The following is a 25,383-nucleotide window of genomic DNA, read 5'->3' as shown; positions in this document are numbered from 1 at the left end:
CTTTCTAGAATATTTATACAATTATAACAAAGAGAAAGTACAAATATGCATCCTTGGCATTAAGAGTATTTAATTGGGGATTCCGCAAAAGTTCATTATTTATATTTATTTTAACACTCTCTCACCTTCACAAATCTACTTTTCTAACCCAAAAAGCAATGGAAAAGCTTGCCAGTTTTGCAGAATGCTCGAACTCACAATATAGAGCAATATGCGAATGTTTCTAATCTATTGCTGTTGTTGGATGATAAATGTTCTACAGTTTTAAACTATAGTTCATAGATCTTTAGAAAATCATCTCAAAGCCGAGAAATTATTTAATAAAATGAGTTAAAGAAATAATTTCAAAGGCTTTTGATAAATTGACATTAAAAATCGCTATAAGGAATTCATGGAGGGAAAAGACATTGACAAGGGGTGAGCCTGAATAACTATTTAATTTTTTTTATTAGTAAAATCGATAAACTAAGAATATGCCACACAATTTCAGAAGTCATTTTGAGGTAGTTTTTAGGATAAAAAAAGTCAAAAGCAAAGATGCTCCGAGTAGATGTGCAAGCACTCGGGCAATCATTCAAAACGGTGAAGCGCGTTTTCACCATTTTTTTACGATTTTTGAGATTTAAAAAATAACTTGTGAACCAATTAAACTGAATTATTATTTCCGGGCTTATTCTTTTTTACAATTAAATTCTCTTCTAGTTGAATTAGGTCTTATTCCTTCATATTTACAATTCTGATAGGGAAAAGTGTCTATGCTTTGCACGGCCCCGAGGTTCATAATGACTAAATTTTTCCTATGTTTATGAATGAATATAATTCCTCAATATATTTTAAAAACAAGACATTTTCTCATAGTTTTTAAAATATAGGTGCGATAAGTCACATTTATTGAACAACATAGGAAAAAATTAGTCATTATGAAGCTTGGGATCGTGCAAAGCATGGACATTTTCCGTTACTCAGATTTGTTTTTCAAATCTCAGAAAAGGATAAACCGGAATTTTCGAGTTCGGTCGTCCGTACTACACAAAATATATCCGGTTTGGAAGGAGAAATCTTCATAAATATTTTAAAAACATATCTACTCACGGGTATGATATTTTCCATAACAGTAGTTTTTTTTTGAAAAACTGTATCTTTTCCGTTACTGTGTTTTACGAGTTCTCTCGAAATTTGCTTATACAATTCGATTTTATTATTAACTATCATTATTTAGGCATACTATTTTTGTATTTTAAAGTTAGCATAAATGTTAGGTAGTTTGAGGCTGTCTTTGGATGTGTAATTTGAGTATTTTAACAGTGATAATTTCTAAAATAATCGACTTTAAAGATTTTCAGATATTTTTGTACATTTTGAAGGGTCTCAATTAAGCCCTGTGTTCACGGAAGCTATGAGAAGTACAGTTATAAGCTGATCTAAGCTTATCACTGCACTAACTTTAAATGGTATCTTTTACAGTGTGTTAAAGTCAAAAATTTATCCAAAAATAATGTTAAAATAATGTCAAAAAAAATGTTTGATAATTTTCGATTTCACGATTTCCTCAGATTTTTCTCGGTTAAACCAGGGGCATAATATTTCCTATGTTTCCCATGTGTTTCTAGCGTGCCAAAAAAACTTTGAAATTTATACTGTTGTGACGAATTTGCCCTTTTAAATGTCTAGGGGTTGTGAAATATCCAAGACAACCCCCCCCCCTATCTCCACAACACGTCTTTGGATCCCTCATAGCCCCAAACATCCATTTTGGGGCGACAATTCCAGTATGTGCGCTTAAGTACGATTTTTACACTTAAGCCTATACTTCGGGAGGGCAACGTTCATGTCTTTGCAAGACATTGAAGGCAATGTCTGTGGAGAAAACAGAAAAGGAGGGAGTTTTAAATTACCCCTTTATAACCCAGGCAATTTGCCTGTGGTATCAATCACAGCGTGGTGAGTCGCCGGCTGTGTGAATGGGGAAGCTCCTGGGGTTGCAATAGCCGTGTCAACCCTTACCAGACACGCGCATCCCCTTGTTCCTGTGAATGGAGTCTCTACGATTCCACGGTTCAGGTTGAATCCGCCTGCCGTGAGAGAATTTAGCCGGGCGAGTCGCCTTGGGGATCAGCAGAAGTTGAGATGCAGACCCTCTTCCATAAGGGGATGTAACCTGAGGACCATCCCTTAAACACTGAGGACACTGAAGATGCCCCAATGACCGCCGGCAGCAATAGAGAGAGCTCTACACGGCAGTGGAATCGTCGGAGTTTGGGAGATCGATTCGGGCAAGTCGCCTGTGGTGCTTGCCATCAACCACCCCGATGCCACATCAACCCCTAACTACGTCTACAGAGGCCCCAAGATGGGTAATTCACGGATATTATACCCAGACTGAGATTGTAAGTTGGGAAATAAATTATCACTAAGGAAAGCCACGATGTTTTTACTCACTGGAGGCCACGGATGGGTTTCTTTACCCCCTAGGGGGTAGTCGGTCCGCCAGGGTGCATTTGTTACAAGGGTGGGGGCTCCTCTACCCATATTCGTAACACTGTGTTTTCTGTCATTGTGGAATGAATTAGGAAAAAATACAAATACAAAATAAAAGCCAATGTAATATGGAATGGGTAACCGAAAACCCCAAATTGACTACCTTACCTACGCAGTTTCATAGTTATCTCCCGAAATATGTACAAAAACAGGAAAAAATACACTAATGGCCTCTACACACTATGAGAAATTTCTTTAAAAAATGCCTTTTTACAGAAAATTTCCCCTATCCTTGTAGGCAGAAACGTCAGAATTTTTTTTAAAAAAAAAGGCAATGAACTTATGTAATTTATATCACACAAATCTAAACAAAATTAAAACTTATGATGAGTTTTGTATAGCCTTAAATACGAACAGCATTGTATCTTTAGGCATGAAATAAACTTCAAATTGAATTGAATTGAATTTAAACGTGTGAACAGATCATATAACAAAAATTTCATGAAACTTGATCGTTTCCTTCTTCTTAAAAACAAATCTCGAAAAACATGCAATTTTTGGCATGATAATTCAGGCTCTCCCCTTAAATGGACTTTCGTTGGAATTGTTTACTATTTATACAGAAAAAAACATTTTTTTTTTTGGAAAATTTGGAGAGAAGGTTAAGAAAAATCTTCTAAAATCTAACTACAGGAGCTACAGGAGGGTTACCAAGAATCAAAAACCAATATCTTTCCGGTAATTGACAGATAGAATTCTGGATAACAAAGTGCTAAAAACTTAAGAATTCCAAGCTTCTGAAAAAAAATGCAGTCTTTGGAGAAGGAGAAGGAGAAGAGTAAGGAGTAAAAAGTCCTAAAATTCTGAGAGACAAAATTTTAGGATAATCATGTGAATGACGTCATACAATTTTTCTCGTTTTTCATAACTTAATTTGTAGGTAACCACGGTGTATAGAGATTTTTGTATTATTTAAAAATCTGTCCAATTATTTCAAACTCTCTCGAGAGAAATAGAAAAATATACACATCCGTCGATACCCATACCCATTAAAATTTTGTTTTCACACTCTTTCCAATGTATTTTTATTAATTTACGAAAATTCTGATATCGCCCATTTTCATAAAAATAGCTAAACTTGCTAAACAATTTTATTCATCCCATATGCGAAATTAATTTTCGTAGCACAGCTTGCAAACTACGGAGTCACTGAAAAAGAAACATTTTAATTTGGTTATGACGGTTATGCATATGACCCGATTGTTATGAAAAACAGCATTTTTACCGTTTTTTTTTCTATATTAATTTTATCATAGGTTATGCGGTAGTATTTTTGAAAAATGCATGGAAAATTTGTTAATACGACGAAATGTTCGAGCTTCGAACTGATTAAGTTAAATTCTGTATTTCCTAATAGATTATACAAAATGTTTTTCGTGGTTTTAACGGTTTTATTCAGACTCATAAATTGGAGCATTTTAAGAAGTTTTACCATCACCTTTTCGTTTTTTTCTTCATCCTAATTAGATGTATGAAAAAGTTCTCCGCAGTTTTATCCTCAAAAATTTTCAAATGCACCTCAAAGACCCAAATTATTGTTGACTTTACCCGAAATATGTACCAAGTAAAGCCCCTTTATAATGTTATTCATACGATGACGATGGCAAAGTACAAGAACAATTTCAATCAAAATTTTCACATGAATTTTCTCAAGTTTGAAAGTTTCATAAACAAGCCAGTTACACTTCCTGTTAATGACAGCGTATATGCATATGAGAGGATGGGTTATAGGATAACTTTTACTTTGAAACATTATGCTTGATAATATGTAAAAATGAAAAACCAAGAAAATTGTCTTTAGTACTTTTAAACTTTCTCTTAATGAACTATATTTCAATTCAATTTCCCACGCTAAAATGTATAACATTTCCCATTTCTTATAACATTTCTTTTTGGAAATATAACATTAATGTATTCATTTCAATAAAAGTTTTTGGAGAAAAACGGAAAGAAATTGGAAGAAACCGAGAAATAATTACAAACAATTAGGAAGTTCGTGTTTCAGCTTTTCCATGTTCATCTTCACGTACAAAATATACATTTGTTAAGTGCATTTGATACAATTTTCGGTGAAAGTTTTCCTGTGTTAATGGTAACGTGAGGATACGTCTAGCACCTTATTTCGTGGTTTGATTACTAAAACAAATAATATTATACTTGCTTTTGCCTCGGAGATACTTACAAACAAATTAGGTTAATTTTCGGTATGAACAAAATGAAATCTTACCAACATTCTCAGCACGAGTCTTCATACATACACAATGTGTTCATGTAATATTCACAATTTAACAAACCCTTTTATTTACCACCTCACCGGCTCTGAATATTTTTATCATCCCCCCATCTCATGCGATAATATCTTATATATTGTCGATTGCATCATTTATTGTCGTATAAGCGGTAAGGATTTTTTTTTAATAATTCTAATAAATTTGAAATTAGAACATTTTTTTTTTATTTTTTATGCTTTCTATATACATAATTACTTAAAAACTATTAAAAACCATTTCAAAAATAATAACATTTTAAAAGGATAAACTGAAAGAATAAAGTAAATTGGTGAATACAGATAAATCGACCGCTCAGAATAAGAAACGAATAACTCACATTAGGCAATTTTTATATGAGGGCGCTTTGAAGCTGAGAGTTTACATGCAGAGTACAGGATTTTTGAAATTTAAAAGCTCTATAACTTTGAAAATAATTATATTTCAAGTGTGATATTCACGAAGAAGGTAGAGGGTATAAAGAAGTATCCAAAAAGCGAATAAAACGATTTTTGTAAAAAAAAATCGAGTTGTTCGTCGAAATTTAAATTTAAATTATTTTTTTTTGTTATATTTAGTTTTATATTTTATTTTTTATTGAATTAGAAAAAGTAGAGTATTTGTGATTTAAAAAAGAAAAACTTGAAAAATACTAGAGACCAGAAAATTGATATGAAAAAATTAATCCGAACATTTTCCTGAAGTAACGGAAGATCGACAGGCGTGCGCTGCTAAACTGGATATCGTGGACCTGCGATGCCAATAGGGATAAGCGGTTGAAAGTGATGATGATGATGATAAACAAATTAAAAAAAAAAAACAAAATCAAAGTCATAGACCTCGTAGATTCCACTTGGTTGAACGCTCTCGTAAAATTAACAGACGAAATTGGGGCAAAATAATATTAGAACGCAGAAAATTGAAAATTCGGTATCATCCAAGATAACGTCAAGAGGCCCAGAATTCAAATTTTTACAACACAAAATAATTGAATTATCCTAATAAAATATTTTCCTTATAAAATTATTTATGAGAAACTTTTTTCCAACATTTAAGCCTGATGAAGTTCTTCTCAGAATATTTTGAATTTCCTAAACACGAATTAGTTATTCGCTGAATTGGGCTTAATGACTTCAAAGACTTTTCCATAGATTTATCAGAAAATACCTACTTGGGGTAAAAAGTGGCAAAAATTGATAATTTTTTTTTCTATGTTTTCCGCTTCGTTTCTCGAGTGTTGATTTAAACCTTTAAGACCTAACGATAGAAAAGCAGAGGCAGCCAAAATTCCGAACGCCAAAATCCCGAAAGCCGAAATCCCGAAACCCAAAATCCTGAATGAAATCCCGGATGAAATTATATGGAGGATAATGAGTTCACGAGACACAGAAAATTTCCCTTTGTCTCCAGGAACTAGCAGGTGCAATCGTGGGAATAGCTATTCGGGATTTTGACCGGGATATCCCTCACTGCCCTTTTTGAATCCAATTTATGCCATAGGAGATCCAACCTTGCCAATTTTCGCAAAACCCTCGATTTAATCTTTAGCAAAAATTCACATATCGATATCTCTTTCTGTTCTCTCTCTAGAAGCGATTATGTAATAGAGTAAAGCCGGAGGGTGCCCGGACATATAGTCATTCGAGGAGAGATGGAACACCTTTATTATATTCAATATTGCGGAAACATTTTGAATGGGAGACAAAGACGAATATCACTGGTTTATCATTTGAAGACTCTAAATTTAAGATATCAATATTAGAAATGCCTAGATGAAAATAGTTAATTCGAAAAATAGGATTTAAAAAAAGTTCCATTTTTAAGGCACTCAAAAAAAAAGTGCGGGTGAGATGGAACACCCCTAATTTTAGCAAAATATTTATAGTTTATTTTATTAATTTAGAAAAGGATGGAAGTGATTTTAGACATGAACACTATTTCATTGAATTTATTGGAGTTTATTTTATTTATTCAGTATAAATGATTTATTTTGTGGAATATGTGGCTCATATACTTCGATGGCAATTTTGCTGAGTGTATCAAGTCAGTCTTACCAGAAATTTAGGGAAAATAATATCTAAGATTTACTTGAAAAGATTTTGAAGAACATTGACCAAAATTCACACCGAAAGTGTTGCCAAACCTATTAAGATCCATCTCTCTTCAATCCCCAAATACACGAATTCTTATGGCGAAATAAAAATTTTTGGCCATTTTTCAGACATCCAAAAAATTTAATTTCAATTTTCTCGTACAATTTTAAAGGTAGAAAGTTGTAATTTGGGGGTTTTCATTAGAATGTTGAAGGGCACAAATAGACCAAATGAGGTGGAGATCGTACATAGAGTATAGGCAGGAGGCGAAGTGGTCCATCTCTCCCACTGTTCCAACTCTCCTCGAATGACTATAATAGAAAAATTAATTTTCACCGGTTATTATATTCATAAACGTGGTCTTACGGATGTCAAAACGGGTATTTTATAAAATCTGAGTCCAATCTAACACTGTGGGATTTCATCTCGGACCACAAAAGTTGATATTATAAAGAATCTTACTTAAAAAGTTACAGTAAAGTAAAGAAGTCACACTTGTCCTGAAAAGAATTCAAAATGTTCATACGATACTGAAGGATGCAATCGGTGTTATACGTATAAATATTTCTTATAAACAAGTATAAAGGGGAAATACTTTGAGAACTTTTTCGTGATACTCCACTAGCTCATAGAAAAAGCTTTCACGTGCTTTTATGGTAAGTTTTAGCCAAGAAAAACTTTGAAAACTTGCGAATAGGAAGAAAATTGATATAGAAATATAATATTGGCAAATCCCAAACTCATACGTGAATTGTATATGTTAGTAAGGCAGTTCTTGTTCAAAATATACACAAATTAATATATACCAGAACTTCTATTTATCATGTAAAAATTCACATCAGTTAAGCCTTCATCCAGGAGTCTGATGCAACTTTACTAAGGAAATTGTGGTTAAAGTCAATTTTCCAAACTTCCTCATTCGAACAAATGTCTGCACGTTTCGCAAGTGGTATAAAAAACGCAATATACTACGTTATCTGCATGGTTGAGGATAATAATATGCATTTCATAATCCATATTAATTATTCACCGACATGCGCCCTATCTTGGTGTAAAATACAAACGACGACTTTGTACGGTAACTTATAAAATTCCACCGTAACCACTTTATGTGATAAAATGGAGTTAGTGCTGTTAAAATGAATTTCCCATTTGCACCAGCTATGACTTAATCTTTAAATCAAATAGAACATTAACTTTCTTATTTGGATACATAAACTGACAACTGAAGGATAATTTTTGCAGTCTCCAGGGCATTTTCTCATAAAACGACAACTCTGCTTGCTCCATGGTTGTTAAACTAATGCCACAGAAATGGTCCACAAATCAACATTAGGCTCTGATTTTATAGGTCACCAGGCCATAAAAGTCCACGTCAATTTGGTCAGTTTGGCAAAACATAGCAAAATTTCAAAATACAAGGTACTGGTGAATACTAATTTAGAATAATATACACTGTTTAAATGTACCCACATTTGCAGACTTTGTTAGAGGGGTGGTTGTGAAATAGTGATCTAGGCATAAGCAAATTTGTTTAATTTAATGTTCTGGGATATTAAATTCAGCTCTAAATTTTCTATATAAGGTAATGTGCCTTCGAGTCGACCGATTCCTCGACTCGACCTGAAATTTATATTTGAATATTTTAATGGAGAATTTCTATAAAATTGTCACTAATTCGTATTTATTTATGGAATAATTGACCTATTAATGTTAGATCATACGCCAAATGAGGAGCTCAGAGCAAAAAAACGCTATTTTAATAGGGAAATGCATACGACTTAGAGTTTTTTTTGCTCTGAGCGCCTCAAATATTAGTGCAAATATAAATAAATTGAATAAATAACTCTACCGGTCGAATTGAGGAACCGGTCGACTCGATGGCACTTTACACTTTATTGTCACCAAATAATTTAATTTATAATGCTCGTATACTGAGGCGGAGATTGAACATTTCAGAGTGCAGAAATTTTATGACTTTATATTTTACATTTTAAATTGAAAATTAAAAAGAAATGTTCCTATAAGTTTGTTTGAATTTAAATGTAAAGTCATTGTGAATTATTCATATTTTGTTTTAATTTCTTAATGGCTCAGCGAAAGTAGCTTGCTAAAAAAAAAAGTTAGTAAAAATGAAATTTGGTCAGTATAAACACAAAATTAAAATCTCATTTTGCAATGGTGCTCCCACATCTTTTCAATTTTGGGAAATTCAATTAATTGAAATATTATCCTATTATCCTTTTAAAGAGAAATTGAACATTATAGTCTCTTTCTCTAAAATAAAAAAAATCACATTGATATTGAAAAATGAAATTCAAATTCCAATTTTCATTTAACAGGAAGAGACAATTATATCTGATTTGAATATGAACATTTTGTCCAAACAGATCCGACCTAAAAAAATAGGAATCTTGAATTTTGAAGGTCGAATTTTAACCTGTCCAGTGGGCCTACTTTCCAATCAATTTGGTTGAATTTTGGATTTTTTGGAAAGGTCTTGTTTTGGAATTTCTTACTCGGCCGCATCCAATCGGTAATGAAACGATGAAGTACCCGTGAATAACCTATATTTTTTAAACCGGTGAACGTCGGGGAAAAGGGGGTCAGCTTAGAAAATTCTGGATTTTTCCCAAAGCTTTCGGCTCAGACTCCAAGCCTTCCTCCAAGCCTTGGTGTCTGAGCCGAAAGCTTTGGGAAAAATCCAGAATTTTCTAAACTGACCCCCGTTTCCTCGACGTTCGCCGTTTCCAATAGTAGAAATCCCCTTGTGGGAAGGCCTTGTTCCTTCATGGAATGCTGTGCTAGCATTATTATTATTATTTGACAAGTTTTGCCCCAATCTCCCCTATTTTGGAGGTGGTCCAGGTGAACATTTTGTCCAAACATACCTATGGCCTAATAAAACGCAATTTAGAATTTTTGAAAATCAAAGTTTAACCAATCTAAAGGGTCTCCTTTTCAATTAATTTGGTTAGTTTTAGATTTTTTTAGAAAGGTTTTCAAATCAGTAATGAATTGGTTAAATATCCGTATATTACTTATCTTTCTTGTATATACATTTCTTGTTTGTTCGTATGCTTAAAACTCATGCTGGAATATTCTACAACAAAGAGTCAGTGATTGGCTCTTAGAGCGAACTGTGAGTGGCAAAATTGGCCAATTTTTAGATAAAAATTAACAGATCGGCACAATTTGACTAGAAATCGGCAGATAGGCACAATTTTAGCGAAGACTCAGCAGATTTAAATGACAGTTCGCTCTTATGAAGTATAACGTTCATTTAAACTCGTGTGGCTCGTTTAAACTGTGTGGTTCGTTTGAATTCGTGTCGCGGAATTTCCGCGGAAATTTTGCCGAATCGGCATAGAGGCACGAGATCGACAGGTCGATACGAAATCGCAAATCCGCGCCAAATCAGTAAATCGGCACAATTTTTACAGAAGATCGGCACATCGGTACTCGAGTAAACCGTGAGCGACACAGTTATCGACCCCTTGTTCTATAATGATCATTTCCTTACCAATTTTTGAATTTAAAGTGATTTTGTGATTTAAAAATCAATTCGATCTCTAGTAAACCAGTAAACACCAAAAGATTATGTGAAAAACTATTTCACGGAGAGCTCTATCTCGTGAGTTCGAGCATTCTTCAAAGCTGGGACGATTTTCCATATCTTTTTCTCATATTTCTTTACTGAACCTCCAAAAAAAATAGTTTAGATTCATTAAGGGAATATGGGAAAATATGAAGTGTTCGAAGCTAGAATGTGTGGTAAGCCTGAAAGCCTTCCCCTATCATTGGCCTTATTTGTGACTTTTAGGAAATAATTTACATACATTATAATGATATATTCATACTCATAATTCGATGCAAAACTATTAAAACTTATCAAATTTTAAATGAAGTTCAGGTAGGTATTTAACTTATTAAATCCCTAATCTTGTGAATTATGGGTATAATATTATTTCGCCGAATCTTAATACATGAATAATTCAATATTTATATACAGGGGCTTGATAATTTTGCAATGCAAATGCAATTTTCCATTGTTTTATTTATCACCATTGAATATTCACCTAATTAATTTTGTTCAAACAGTCAAAATTTCCGTTGAAAAGTTAAAAAAAATATATGGGAAAAATTTCCTAGATTTTTGTGCTATCTGTTTTCCTTAATATTTATTCATAAATTTCTATATGTTGCAAATTTTCATCAAAATTCGTCATTTATGAAAGTCACAATTCATATGCATTTTATGAGATATGTGAACGAATGCATGAGTGGATAATTTGGATATATTGCGCTACTCTTTCTTCATAACATCCTTCTCCAGGGTGATATGGGATTTTAGGGTAACTTCCTCTGAGCAATATTACAGGAAGAGCCACATAATGTTGTTCTAGAGGTTTCTATGCAAAAATTCTCCAATCTTATTTTGTGGGGCAAAAGAAAACTTGAGAAGTTTTTCACAGAGAAGCCATATGTTATATGAAGAAATATCGCAAAATATGGATAAAATATCATGAGAGTAAACAAAAATAAATTTTTGGGATAGCAGAGAATATGAAGCCTTTTATGTTTATTTGGTAAATAGCTATGGGAATATCTTATCATCTCTTTTTGGATGTTAGCTTGTATGGTCGGAAGTGCAGGTTGTCGCTTTTTGCTCAGGCATCTTTATATATAGGTTAAGATGTATATCTGCTTTGGGAGAAGTTTTGCGACCACTCTCATGATGCAAAACATGTTTCTCCTTCAAAAGCTCAAACTTGTGGTTATATATACGGTTAAACAATAGCAATGAAATTGTGGCTCACAGTTCTCGAGAGACATGTTCTCTTTTCTACAAATCACCTCAGTTATGAGCTCTTTATGGTGAGCAATTTTATTTACTATCTCACTGGGTGACAATCTATTAAAATTTCATAACACTATTCTATTTGCTTGCAAAAAGTATCATGTTTCAGGGATGTTTGTATATATAATAAAATTTATCTACACACTCCTATTCACAAAATATATAGCACTGTAATTTTAAACTGGACACTGCATCGTAAACACAACACCACTCAAATATTCCATCTCCCCTAAAAAAAATACATACACTCGTATTTTTTCCAAATATTTTCTTCATTATATTTTCAAATATTTGCAACAAAATATGCAAATTTAGCAGGAAATCCAAGCGAACAGCATGAAACCACACACAGTTTGATTCAAAATAAAAAGTTTTTCGAAATATTTTCGTGCATTGCTAACTCAATTTACCTTTTTTCTTCAAACTCTAAAATTCCGCAAAGTTTGACAAAGATATGAGAATATAGACTAATTTAAGGATTTCGGAGAAGGCTTTTAAACTATTCAAAAATTATTTCATAATTTCCCTCCTAATCGTAGACAAATTTGCATTAGTGTTTGCATAATCCCATATCACGTGCATAATCCCGGAATCTCCTGTAAACCTCTGGATAGGTTTGAGTTTTATTTTTTTCTGGACAGGTTTTCTGGGTTTGAGTTTTTTTTATAAATAGTTTCGAAATGATAAATCATTTAAAATAAACAAAAAGTTCGTAGTAGCTCTGCTCAAGATATAAGAGATGTAGTCAAAAAGTAAGATGACGTTTAATTTTTCTTGCGAATTTTTTTTCATTAATATATATTTTTTACTGTAAGGTAAACATTCTTAGATATAATACACTTGTGCTTGAGCTTTTTCCAATCCTGAAAACCTTCCTGATATGCGCTATTTTATATGGATTTGTTTTCTGTATCGTGCCAAAACTCCATATTGTTATATATATTTTTTAAATTATAGCAACAATGAAGGTCTCTGGATACCAATTTAATTAAAAACGGCGTATGAAGCATGATTACGACTTTCTATATAATCGAAAAGTCACGAACTAACAAGGATGTAAACTAACTTTCAGAGCACACTTCGCTGCCCCGCACGTTTCGACCGAAATATCCAAAAACATGTTTGACTTGAGCCAACCGATATGATGAGGACATCAAAAGTTCTTCAACAGTGATTCGTCAATTTTTCAAAAAAAAAAAATCTTCACTCCTTCAAGCTTCAAAATTTTGTGTTTAGACTAGTCCATAAATCCAAATTTTTATATAAATCAAGATTAAACGGATTATTAAGACATAGTATGGGAATGTGCCCATGCTTTACACGGTCCCAAGCTTTGCAATAACTAAATTTATCGTATGTTTATCAATAAATGTGACTTATCTCATCTATATTTTAAAAACTAAGAGAAAGTGTCTTGTTTTTAAAAAAGGACGAAATTTTCAGCTGGACTACCTCCGAAACATATTCAAAAATGAACGAAATCGTCAGGGCCAATTTTTTGCAAAGTCAAAAAAAACATGTTTTTGGAGGGCTTAGAAGCGTTTGGGGGTAATTTGTATAACTTAGTTCGATAGAAAATGTTAACTTGTGAGGGGGACACCGAAGTCCGGAAGTCATTATCTCTTGCCGTTTGGTGAGAAGTTGAAAAAAAAGTCGATTGTAGAAACTGCTCTCTCTCTTGGAGTTCGAGCAGTTAATATATTGCGGAGTCACATTTGTTCAGAAACAGAGAATATTTAGTCATTATAAAGCTTAAGACAGAGTAAAGCATGGGCACTTTCCCCTACTCTTACTCTCCTCAAACCGAATCATCTCGTTCAGTAATAACCTTCCCGATTTGAAAGCTCTCTCCGGTTGAGGTTTTTTCCTTAACCGATTCGAAGGTATATCAGAGAGAACTTACCTAAAAACCCGTTGGAAGTTCGAACGTTTAACCCTTTAACGACGAGATACTTTTTACGGACTGAAAATCAGTAATAAAAATTAAACTAAGAAATATAATCAATGATAAGTATTGCATCTAATCTTGGAAAGTCCAACAGAGTCTGATTTGGTGTATTTTGTGCTTCTATGAACGATAGGGACAAAAATAGCCCAAAAATTTAAGTAATTTTTCTGACAATAACAATTTTTCGCTTTAATGAAAAATATTACGTATGAGTATTGTAGTTTTTATTGGCAAAAGAGTTTTGCTTAAAAAATTTGGAAGTATAAAAAATAAATAAAATCAATTATGAATTTGAGAATTTAAAAATTCGCCATTTTTGAGCTTAAATATTTACTACATAGCAAATAGCTGGAGACTTGCAAAAAATATTCTAGATTTCTTGAACCTTCTACTTTACAATTATGTACAGACATAAGAAAAAATTAACTCAAAGTAGTCAGGAAAAATTATTTTCTTTATGGGACACCGGTGTTCCAATCGTCATTAAAGGGTTAAACAGATGAGTTTCATAAAGATAAGAAAGTTCATGAAAATTACATTTATCTTAATAAAATTGCATTTCAAACGTTCTGCCATCCTGACATTCCACAAAACTACACAAAAATTCACTTTTTACAGCAAACGTTTGCACAGTGTTGTTGACATTGTTGACGGTTAAAGTGTCAAGAATATCGAAATTCGAAATGGCAGAACAATCAGCGCTAAAACGGCGAGTACGTGAACTTACACTTTAGACTTCCGGTAGACTTTCGAAAAGGTTTGGCTTGGCTTTGGAGTGGCCTTGTCTCTTCGAAAGGTTATTACTGAACGGAACCAATTATTCATTGAGTAGAATAAATTTTAAGGAAGATTAGAAATGATTAGAAACAATCAAGGGGTAACTCATTTCCAATTTTCCTGACAATGGTTTTCCTGGTTCCTGGTTCCTCGGGTTTCGTGATGAAATGTTTAGAGTTCTAGGGTTTCTCGATGCAAGTGGATTTTTCAGCTTTCATGATGTAAAAAATGGTTTTCTAGGATTTTGCGAATCGTTTTTCGGACAATCGATGGGTTTTTCAATATGAGTTACCTCTTGGAAACCATTGACATTTATTACAGTTCGTATTACCGACCTGGGGGACCTGGGTATAAATTCTGAGATTTACCGCTTTATAATTACCGTTAGTAAACGTCTTGTGAAGATGATTAGAAGCGGTAAATGTTTCATATTCCAGTTTTTGTGAAAGCTTCACGAAGCACGTACAAAAGGTGATTTATAAAGTCGAAATTTTTCTCGAGAATAACTTATTCATCTCAGTCAGGGAATTCATACTCTGGACACTCTCTAAAGTTTGATATATAAAATAATAAAAAAACATATCATATTTAATACCCTAAAAGAAGATTCAAATCCGGAATATTTATATCATAGAACGAGAGTTTTACCACTAAATCAAAAATATAATAAAGACGTTCAGTGTATAAGGGGCCTATTGAGTACGCATTTCTCTATTAAAATAACCCACTTTTGCTTTCGGCGAACCGGTGGCAGCGAAAATCCCGAACGCCAGAATCCCAAAAAGGCTAAAATCCCAAAAGCCAAAATCCCGAAAGCCAAAATCCCGAAAGCCAAAATCTCGAATGTTCAAAATCGTGAAAGAGATGAAATTATATGGAGGAAAATGTATAGAATAATTTCCCAAGGCACAGAAGATTTCCCTTTGCCTCTAGCAAGCGCAGGTGCAATCGTGGGAGTAGCTATGATACTTTTAATAATTCGGGATTTTGGCTTTCGGGATTTTGGCGTTCGGGATTTTGGCTTTCGGGATTTTGGCCCATTCGGGATTTTGGCTTTCGAAATTTTGACCGGGACTCCAGCAAACAATAATTGGCAGAATTGAAATAAAGTTAGCACAACTTTTTCTCAATGGGAAGAATTAGTATGTCTATCCGTGTTCGCATGATTATCAACAATTTCCATATTCAAATAAAAATTCCTTTTAGTGAAAACATAATTTTAGTTTAGACTAATTGTAGTATTTATTTGTATTAAAATTATCACATTTCAAACTTTAAACATTTAGTGCTTACAATGTACCCTGTCCCAAATTACAAGCACTTCCCCGAAAACAAGAATTCTATAAATTGAGCTTACCTTTGCAGTCAAATGGTAAATGATTACTCGTTTCTAAGAGCATTTTAGAATCCATCTATTTTATTTTTAGAAAGGATTAAGGAGTGCACAATAGATTGGTAGTTCAGTTACAATACAATCAATAAATTGAAATAGTATTGTCCAAGTTTTGTACTTGAGAGTAAACTAGTGGAGCTTTTAGTTGAGGTAAAGGAAATTCTCCTTTTGTGTGATACATTTCGCTCTACTGATTTGTCCCGTAGACAAATTGATTTGTTCGACTATTGTGAAGTATAAGATAGTTGGAAGTTGCAAAGGTACACAATCTTCCTAAATATGTATATTTGTTCTCTCATGTGAGTATACAATTTGCGAAATGTGTCCTTTGCCTCAACTTTGCTTCAGAAACTTTTCACAATGAGCTTTCAATTGCTCCTCAATTACATACCTTTTTGCAATCAATCGGCTACATGTTTCGCAAAAAGCTCTCTCCCCAAAGACGAGATTTTATTCCTAAGTTCACTTTTGCAATATCAGTGACGCGAAAAGTCTAGGAGGGGGGGAATGGGGGGTGAAAAATATATTTCAGAAGGAGTGAAAAACTTTGCCATGCGAAAGACGATACTGGCTGTGATAGGTTGAATTAAAGAAAAAGTTATTTAATAAAGTGAAATTGTGTTGAGATGGAGGATAGGAAATTGTCTGAAAGTTTCAATTGAATTAATTATTTTTAACTTTTCAATTAAAACTCACATCTTTTTTCTCGATGTAATTGACTCAATATCATACTTTTATCAAATTATTATTTTATATACCCGCAGAATTTTAACTCTATCAAATAATCTTACCATTTGAAGTATGATTCACTGATAATGACAATAAATCGAAGTCCTCATAGATTTATAGACACTTTAAGTATATAATTTATTTACATTTGTAAGCAATAAACATTATATGCAATCTTCCTTTTTTTTTGCACATAATTGAAGTATAGAATTTATTTAAATTTGCATAGGACTTTAATGTCTATATGTTGCATACTAAAAGAGCACATGTGGCATGGTAAATGTTCTTTATAAACTTATCTGAGGTTTTAATAGCAACAAATCTATTCATTTATGCAATTTTTCTTAATATCTTCAACGTCTTGATATTACCTTATAAATTTTTGTGCACGGAGGTAATTTATATTTTATTCACCACAATATCAAGAGAATTTTATCAACAAGGATGTGTTGGAGCGAAAGCAAATTTTTCCAGAACTTTGCATTAAAAATGTATGCAGTATTTCAGTGAAGAAAGATGATGTATTGAAAACGTTCGCAAAAGTGTTGCTTAAAATGCACAATATTGAATCTCAATTAAAAAAAAAAACGCCCAGTGGGTATTTACAGAAACTGCATCAGAAAATAACGAATATTTGTTGAAAATCACTTGAAACAAAAGTCCAGAACTAAAATCTTCTTAATGAACATTTCTTCCTTTCATTCTCTTAAGATGCTTCCTCATCAATTTCATAGATAGCCAGTATTTTGCTCTCATTTAAAGCACTATTCTTCTCAAACTTTCTATAGCCTCCCAATATAGTGTAGTGTTGTTGCAGGAAGGGATAGTACTTTGTTTACTCATGAGACTATATTGCACACCAATTACTGAAAAAGTATTAATGATAGATATTTCTTATGGACTTCTTTATGTGGTTGAATTTATATGTCTCTCTGGAGGAATTTTTCTCCTATATCCATATACATTTTCCCCATAACATTCCCGATATCCCAACTCATAAACCTTCTTCCTATAAATGGTGTCCAATTTACGATAAGGTCGATATAATTGTGGGGTTCTCCACCAACCACTTAAAGATAAACTTGACTCTTATTTAATTAATAGTCATAAAAGGGAAAATTCCACTTTATACTCACAGAGACTTTCCATTGCTTTCCCATTTATACCCCCACGAAAGTGAGAAATGATTCTCCGGGAACATCCTGCTTGTTTCCCGAAAATACCATCATTTGATTAACCAATAAAGCGTCCCAATTTTGTGTGAAAATTCTTCTGTCTAAATTGTCTCCCTGTCGTAAAAGCCTGTGGTATGGATTCCTCATATAAAAGAAGTAATTGTTCACTAATCCTTCATCCCATAAATGGCAAATTACAATGAAAATGTGAAAATGATGACCTCATCAACGCGAAATTCACACTAAAATTGTCAAATAATTATGAGTAATAAATAAAATTAAAGAGTAAAGAAATTCTAGAGGAAGCACTAGACAATGATAAAAATAAAAGGGTCAAATTGATCGTTGTGAGAAAAAATGTAATTATATTTTACCCTTTGAAAAGTTCACTTATATCTATTGAAATTTCGAATGCACATTTATCACGACAGATTTTGTTTTATCGTAAACTTATTATTCAGATCAAGATTCAGATCATTTCCCTCATCTGAGCGAACACCAAAATTAATTTTTTCATTGTTTTTACTCGTTTATTTCGTAGTTAAATAAGTGTCAAAACAGGGACACTTTGAAAAGATGCCCGGTGACCCTTTCATTTTTACCAGGCAGTGGAAGGATTTTTGAGAACAAAAAATAGAATATGATTAAAACAAAATTATTATTTGAAAAAATACTAATGTAATATAATAACATATAAGGGGTACTTTCTTGTCACAAACTGGTAAAAATATAGTAAATAAAATTAATTTATACTATTATACATTAGGTGTTTTGGTGTTTTGTTTGTTGCCTAATATATGTTCGGAAAACCAGATGGAAAAAAGATAGAAAAAATTACTTTTTGAAATCTTGCTTTAGGCAAATGAGTTGCCTGTAATCAGTAAATCTTATACTTTATTATCCCTTTTTATTATTACTATCACTTTTATATGTATATATTGACCATTGCAAATTTAGAAATGTGCAAATCCACCATTTGTCTCTCAAATAAATTATCTTCAAGTATAACCAGATTAAAAGAAGTTAGTTGTGAGTACTTAACCATTTCGAGTAACTTTTCCAAATGAGGCAACAAACTTTTGACGCATCAAAAATAATCAACTTTTGGAAAGCAATTTTGTTTTTGTGTGGAAAAAATTAATTATATTTTTTTTAAACACATCAATAAAAGCTACGGAATACAAGTAACACAGCTACAATAAGAAAAATTGAAAAGTATTTTTTTCGATATTTTTTTTTCATTTGGTTTCCCGAGGATGGGGTAATAAACTTTTGACATCTACTGTATGCCTTTATCGAATATACTTTACTTACTTTTGTGAATTAAATGTTACTAATTGAAACCTAAAATTAATAAAAATCACTCTATAATAGCAAGATTTTATCCCATGTAATTTATCCAATATACAATGTGATTGAAAAAAACGTAACAAGATTCAGAGCTAATAACTTTCAAACCACTTTTAACAGAAAGTTTATATCTTGCATAGCTCATTATATTGGTTAAAAGTTCACGAAAGCATTCACGACAATATTCTGTTAAACTTCTTAAATCTGTAATGGAACTCAAACGTGACAATTTGATGACGCTATATTTTACTGGAATGTTGAAAGCAACTATTGTTATTGCTCTTCAAAATCTGAATGTAATTAAACTTTTCATTTTTCGAAACATATCTTGGTACAAGGATACTTGTAGCATTTTAAAATGCTTTAAAAGAGCTCTTTAGGAAAATTGCTTCATCCCTAATCATCGTCTTTAAGGTAGAGAAACAAACTGAACGAGATTTTCGTCATATCTTCTAACAAATGGTCCATGAGACGTGTAAACAATCATTAAACAAACATTGAAGAAGATCCTCCATATGAAGCCTTAATAATCCGGAAAACGACAGGATTTTAGCGATCCTCAAAAAAAAAAGCTATACTCGATAGAGCGAAATGGTAACATGGCTTGCATGTTTAAGGCCAGTTGCAGAATATCGTCTTTTTTATGAGAAACATTTTCCAGTTGACCAATTGATCAGCAAACAAAAAGATGGGGTAAATCTTACGGTAATTAAGACATTCGAATGGCCACCGGAAGTTTAAGGTCACCGTTTTGACTTCAGTTTTTGGGCCGCACCGTCAATATAAATGCCAAGGTGTATTTAGAAATTATTCCGGAAAGCCCCCCGAAGCCATGGGCATACAAAAATTTCGATACATGATTCTGGAACTTCGAACAAGACTTGGAACCGTCGCAGAAATCCCGCTCTAAAGAAGATTGGCTAAAAAACAACGTCTTGTTTTTTAATTTTGGTCACAATGACATCAACGGTTCCCCTAAACAAAACCGCTTGGAATAAGACTAAAAGGTAGCGAAGTATTGATGAACTGAAGAGAGCCCTTCATCGTAAATGGCAGGACATTTGGAAGGCTGGCATTCGTGCAAACTACGATGCATTTTCTGTCAGACTTAAGACCGAAGTTGAGTAAAACTAAGATCGTATTGAACAAAACCGATAATATTTTAAAATTTTGATGTAATTACTAGCATTTTGTTTTCATTTGAAAAAAGTTAAGCAAAAAATGAGGATAATATAGCGTCTTTTGTTGCATTTCAAACTTAGTCATATGTTAAAGTATATATTGTATAGTCCTGTTTGTTATATTATGTAACCTGGGCATCAATCACTAAATTGTTATTATTATTATTTAATTTCAGCCACCCTGTAATCTTGCATGGATATCATATATTACTTGAGTTTAAGTATTGGGATGACTCAGTCAAATTGTACTGTTGATGAGGTTGGAGACAATCTCAAAAAAAAAATTAATTCATATTTTTATTCCCTTTTTTGTTTATGTCCCTGAAAAATATTTATTCGATACAAAACTACAATTTAATCCATACGACACAACAAATTCACATAAAAACTGATAAAGAGAAGGTTTTTTGAACATAATTCTGAGCATTTCTGAGATTTAAATTTTATTTTCACTGTATTATAAAAAGGGAAAATTTATGAACGATAACGATATCAAAAGTAATAACCACTGCCTTTAGTTCTTATTCGATCTGTATACAAATCCCTTGAAGAAAAAAAAATAAGGACCAAATTGAGCAAAAAATAATAACTTCGTAAAGTCAGCGTAGTCGTAAAATAAATTTATAAAAGAAAGCTCGTATGGAATAAGAATATCTTTTTGTATCTTTTTTATAACCCATTTCCCACACAAACCATGCCTCTTTTTTACCTCATCTAGTTTTACAATGATTGGTTCATGACCCTAAATCATTGGGTGAAAATTATTGCCCGCCACAATCAAATTTTCACAAAATGTATAAAATATGAAATTAATTTATTTCAAACCATGTCATCACGAAATTTTGTTTATCATCTCATATACCAAATATTGGGACTTTATGGTGATTATTTCTGCTTATGCTAATAACGTGGTTAAAATGAATATGATTTATTGTCAATTTCCTGGCAATGTATCGATAGTGTGCATAAATAATAATGACCGTTGAGTAAGAGATATTTGTATTTACATAATTACCAATTTCTTTGCAATTTTTTTAAGAGGAACCACAGCACAATAATATTAGGGTTTAAACCACCGAATAAAAAATAGAATAAAAAGAGAATATACAGGGAATTGCAATTACATGTTAGTAGATATTTCATTTCTACCAATATCCGCTAAATCAATTTACTTATTTCATTTGCATTTACCGCACAAATAGTTTGTGGATGATGGTTGAAAAAAAAAGAGCTAGCAATACCTATATATGTTCAAAAATAAAACACAATGATGAACTCTCATAAGGGAAAACCGCCAACAATCAATCACTTTACACACAATCTAGAAATCCGATTCAATTTGAAACCGAATGAAGATTTATGGTTTTGCATGAGCTTGTTAAATGCAGTTTGCGGATCGAAAATTCCGGATGGTTGATTGAATAGTTCTATCGCTTACCACAGAGCTTTTTAGGAAATTATATAATCAAACTTGCTTGTTGTCTACTTGTAATTAGAATTTTTCATCTAAATTAATTTAAATGTAATTTGTTACAACAATTGTCGAATCATTAAAAAAAAGCAATCTAAATTTCATTATTTGTATTTCTTAATTTATATTTGCAAATCAATTCATTTCAAAATCGGTCTAGATTTTTTACTACCAGGACATGAGTGAAAACCATTAAGCACTTAACTACATTGGCTTCTTTTTTACTTATTTCCATCAATTCCATTTTATGTGAAAGATTTACATAGTTTCAATTTCACTCAATAAATATTTCATTACTGGAACTCAAAAATAAATAATATGCCCTTCTAAATATTTATATTGGTTTTAAAAGTTTCATATTTCCCGATAAACACTAAGGCGGCGGTGGACGGAAGTATTGCTTTCTGACAAATCTTTATATCTTAATACATGTATTTTTTTTGCGTTCAAGAGTACCAGCTCAAAAGCATTGGTATTATTAATAATAATAAATAAAACTAAAATAAAATAAAGATTTTTAATTTTGAAGCTTAATTTTTAAATTTTTAATATAACGCTATTGGTGCGTTCGTCCGTCTTTCCGGCCGTTACCACGCCTAGCGGACAAAAAGTTAGAGATACTGACTTCGGACCTCCGGGGGCTTCCTCCATAAATCAACCCTGGGACCATGATCATGCCCCTCATCCCCATGTTTTCTTTGGGATTGCTCCAAAACGCGTCGTGCGATTTTTTTTTCATATTTGGATACGTTTAGAGTTAGAGATTACCCAGGTGGACATTTTGTCTAGATACGAAAACACCGTTAAATAATTCCTAATAAGTTTTTGAAGGTTAAAGGTCCAAAAGGTTCTAGAGAGCATCTCTAGAGAAGGCTCTAAAAAGGTTTTGGATTTTTTGACAAGTCTGAACCGCTTCGAATTGATTATGCACTGATAAAGTAATTTTTATCCTGATCTATTTTGGGGAATATTTTGAGCGATTCAATCGATTCAATAAATCGATCAAATCGGTTGGAAACTGGTAAACGGTAAATGATATGAAAGTACTTTTGAGGTATGGTATTTAAGTCACGAGTTCGAGCATTTCGCAAAGCATGGGGCGCTTTTCTACCTCTAGTTTCTACTGACCAAAATTTATATTTCACTGATCAAACTTAATTTTTTCTGATCTTTACTTTTTTGCCTTAATTTTCAAGTTCTTCTTTCAATAGTTCAGTCAAAATTTGTTGTAATAATTTCTTTAGAAGCTCAAAATTTCAAGTATTTCAAATTTGTCAGATAAATACTAAGGACGATTTGATCGTAAAAAAAATAATTTTCCAAGCACATAACATCAAATATCTAGATTTCTGTGGAACCATACTAAAAAGATCAAGTTCTTATCGGTCATAATCCACAAAACATTATGTTTCTCTTTTACTTTTAATTGTTACACTTTTCTTTTACGAATAAAACTAAGTATTTATTTCATTAAAAAAAAAAACTATTTTGTAAAACCAAAATTGAAAGACTTTTACATCCTAAAATACAATCATTCAACTGATAAGAGCACATATCATCTTTATAATATGAACTATTTTATCAAATTTGAATGTGAATAAAATTATTTCAGCTGTAAACTATTTCTAAAAAACAACCTCAGACCGTTTTTGAGTCCAAACTGTCTGTCCCTTCCCTAAAAGATAGATACCAAACCAGATAGCGGCTTATACAGCCTTCAGACCTAAAGCTTAGCCATATAGCTTAATTTCTTTAATTTCATCAGTCAATAATTCTTCGAAAAATTGTACTTACGATTGGATTATTATGGGCATACGATCTATTAAATTTTGAAATACAAATTAAATTTGTTTGCTATTTAGGATTTTGAGACTTTCGAGAACTAGGCTAAAACTCTAGTCTGAAGACCGCTTTAAGGTCTCTAATTACTTTCTGCAACACTAAAAAGATTTTTATAGAGATTTTTTTGAATATGATTTTGAAAGACTTTCGGTCTCTGATGGGATATAACTTGCAGTTGACGGAAAAACGGAGACCTTACTTATTTTTTGCTCTTCTATGCTTACACTGAGAAAAAAAAGGGTGCGACTAACTTTTTTTCCTCAGAACTTTAACATTTTTTAGGTGTAAAAGTACATCAACATTTTTTAATGTTAATTTTACACCTTTTAAGGGCAAAATTAACATGAAAAGGGTAACTTTAACCGCAAATACACCTAAAAAGAGTAATATTTACACCGATTTAGGATCAATACTGCAGGGGAAAATTAACATTTCCGGAATGTTAATTTAACTTTTTCGGATTTTTCTCAGTGTATACAGTATTTCTTAGGATTTTCCGTCCACTGCCAGTTTTTGAATACGTTTTGGAGATTGCGTAAGCGAACCTTCCGCCCACAAAAAAGTAATTTTAAATTATTCCTAATAAGCAAATTTTAAAGATCAAAGGTTTACAAGACTCTGGGAAGCCTACATCTTTACAAAATAAAGCATGTTTGCGTTCATTTAAAAGGTCATTGAATTCATAACAAGCCCTAACTAAGTTCCAACTGAGATTGAATCGATTAAACATCAATAATTAGTTTCTGTATATATATTCAAAATCGTTAGCTTGATGCTTTTCCTCATGAGTTGGACCACTAAACAAATAATTTTATCATTCCAAATAAATATTGCGATAAATATTGCTTTTGGGATGTAGTTTTTTGGACAAGAATACGAACATTTCGCAAAGCTAGATTACTTTTCGATCACTCTTTGAGAACAAAACCTTTTCCTCTGTCTATTATGTTGCTATTTATAAGACAATTTGGAAATTTTCTTTAGTCCTTAATACACTTTGTTTTCCCTTTCCTGAAGTATACACCACCAATTCTGAGCACTTTGTCATGCTATAGACTTAAAATTAATACACTTCTCTGCTGTTTTCATCCCTTTCATCATGGTTGAGTGGAAGCTCAAATAAAAAAAGAAGAAAAGATAGCAAATGGTGCATGTAATTTTTTACCTCCTTTGCTATTTGCAATCGAAAGACGTAAGAATACCATATATATGTATATGAAATGCAGTGACAAAAGGAAAAGTCACGAAAAAGGAGTGATTGGAAAGGAGGTGAATGGGGACAAAAATGTGGCGTGTAAAAGCTTTTTTTTCCAACAAAATGAACCATCAGTGTGTTCAGTTGAATAAACATTTCCATTTTCATATTCAAATTTAATGGCAACACAAATCACCGCATCATTTTGTAAAGTGAATCTTTTGTAGGACTTGGGCTCACAATTTACCTCCATTATCGCCTTTTTCGCATCTTTTCAGCTCATATTGTACCACTGAGGGTCGTATATTTATCACCCAAGCCATTGTATTTTGGGTGTTTTAGACACGTTACTTTTCAAACACGTTTCACTATCATCATAATCATACCACAGTGAAACATACGCACAGAATGTTCCTCCAACCATTATCTTCCATTTATCGTTTAAAGAAATTCTCCTTATTGCTCTCAGATTGGAAATTCTCTACCCGGTTCATCGGCGTCTGAATCAGCAATTGTTGTACTTGATGTAATTTTACACAGTTGATAGAACAATTGCTGTTTTA

The 25,383-nt window shown here is 32.4% G+C and overlaps 1 protein-coding gene across 2 annotated transcripts in view; it reads left to right on the top strand.

Moving 5' to 3' along the window:
• Positions 1 to 25,383, top strand: part of LOC129797908 (uncharacterized) — a 269,671-nt gene that overhangs the window by 207,493 nt on the left and 36,795 nt on the right. The window lies entirely within an intron of this gene.

The sequence above is a fragment of the Phlebotomus papatasi genome, chromosome 1, assembly GCF_024763615.1.
Source record: "Phlebotomus papatasi isolate M1 chromosome 1, Ppap_2.1, whole genome shotgun sequence".
In the NCBI taxonomy this organism is placed as follows: Eukaryota; Metazoa; Arthropoda; class Insecta; order Diptera; family Psychodidae; genus Phlebotomus; species Phlebotomus papatasi.
Note: the sequence above shows the minus strand (reverse complement) of the source record. Positions and strands in the feature narration are given on the sequence as shown.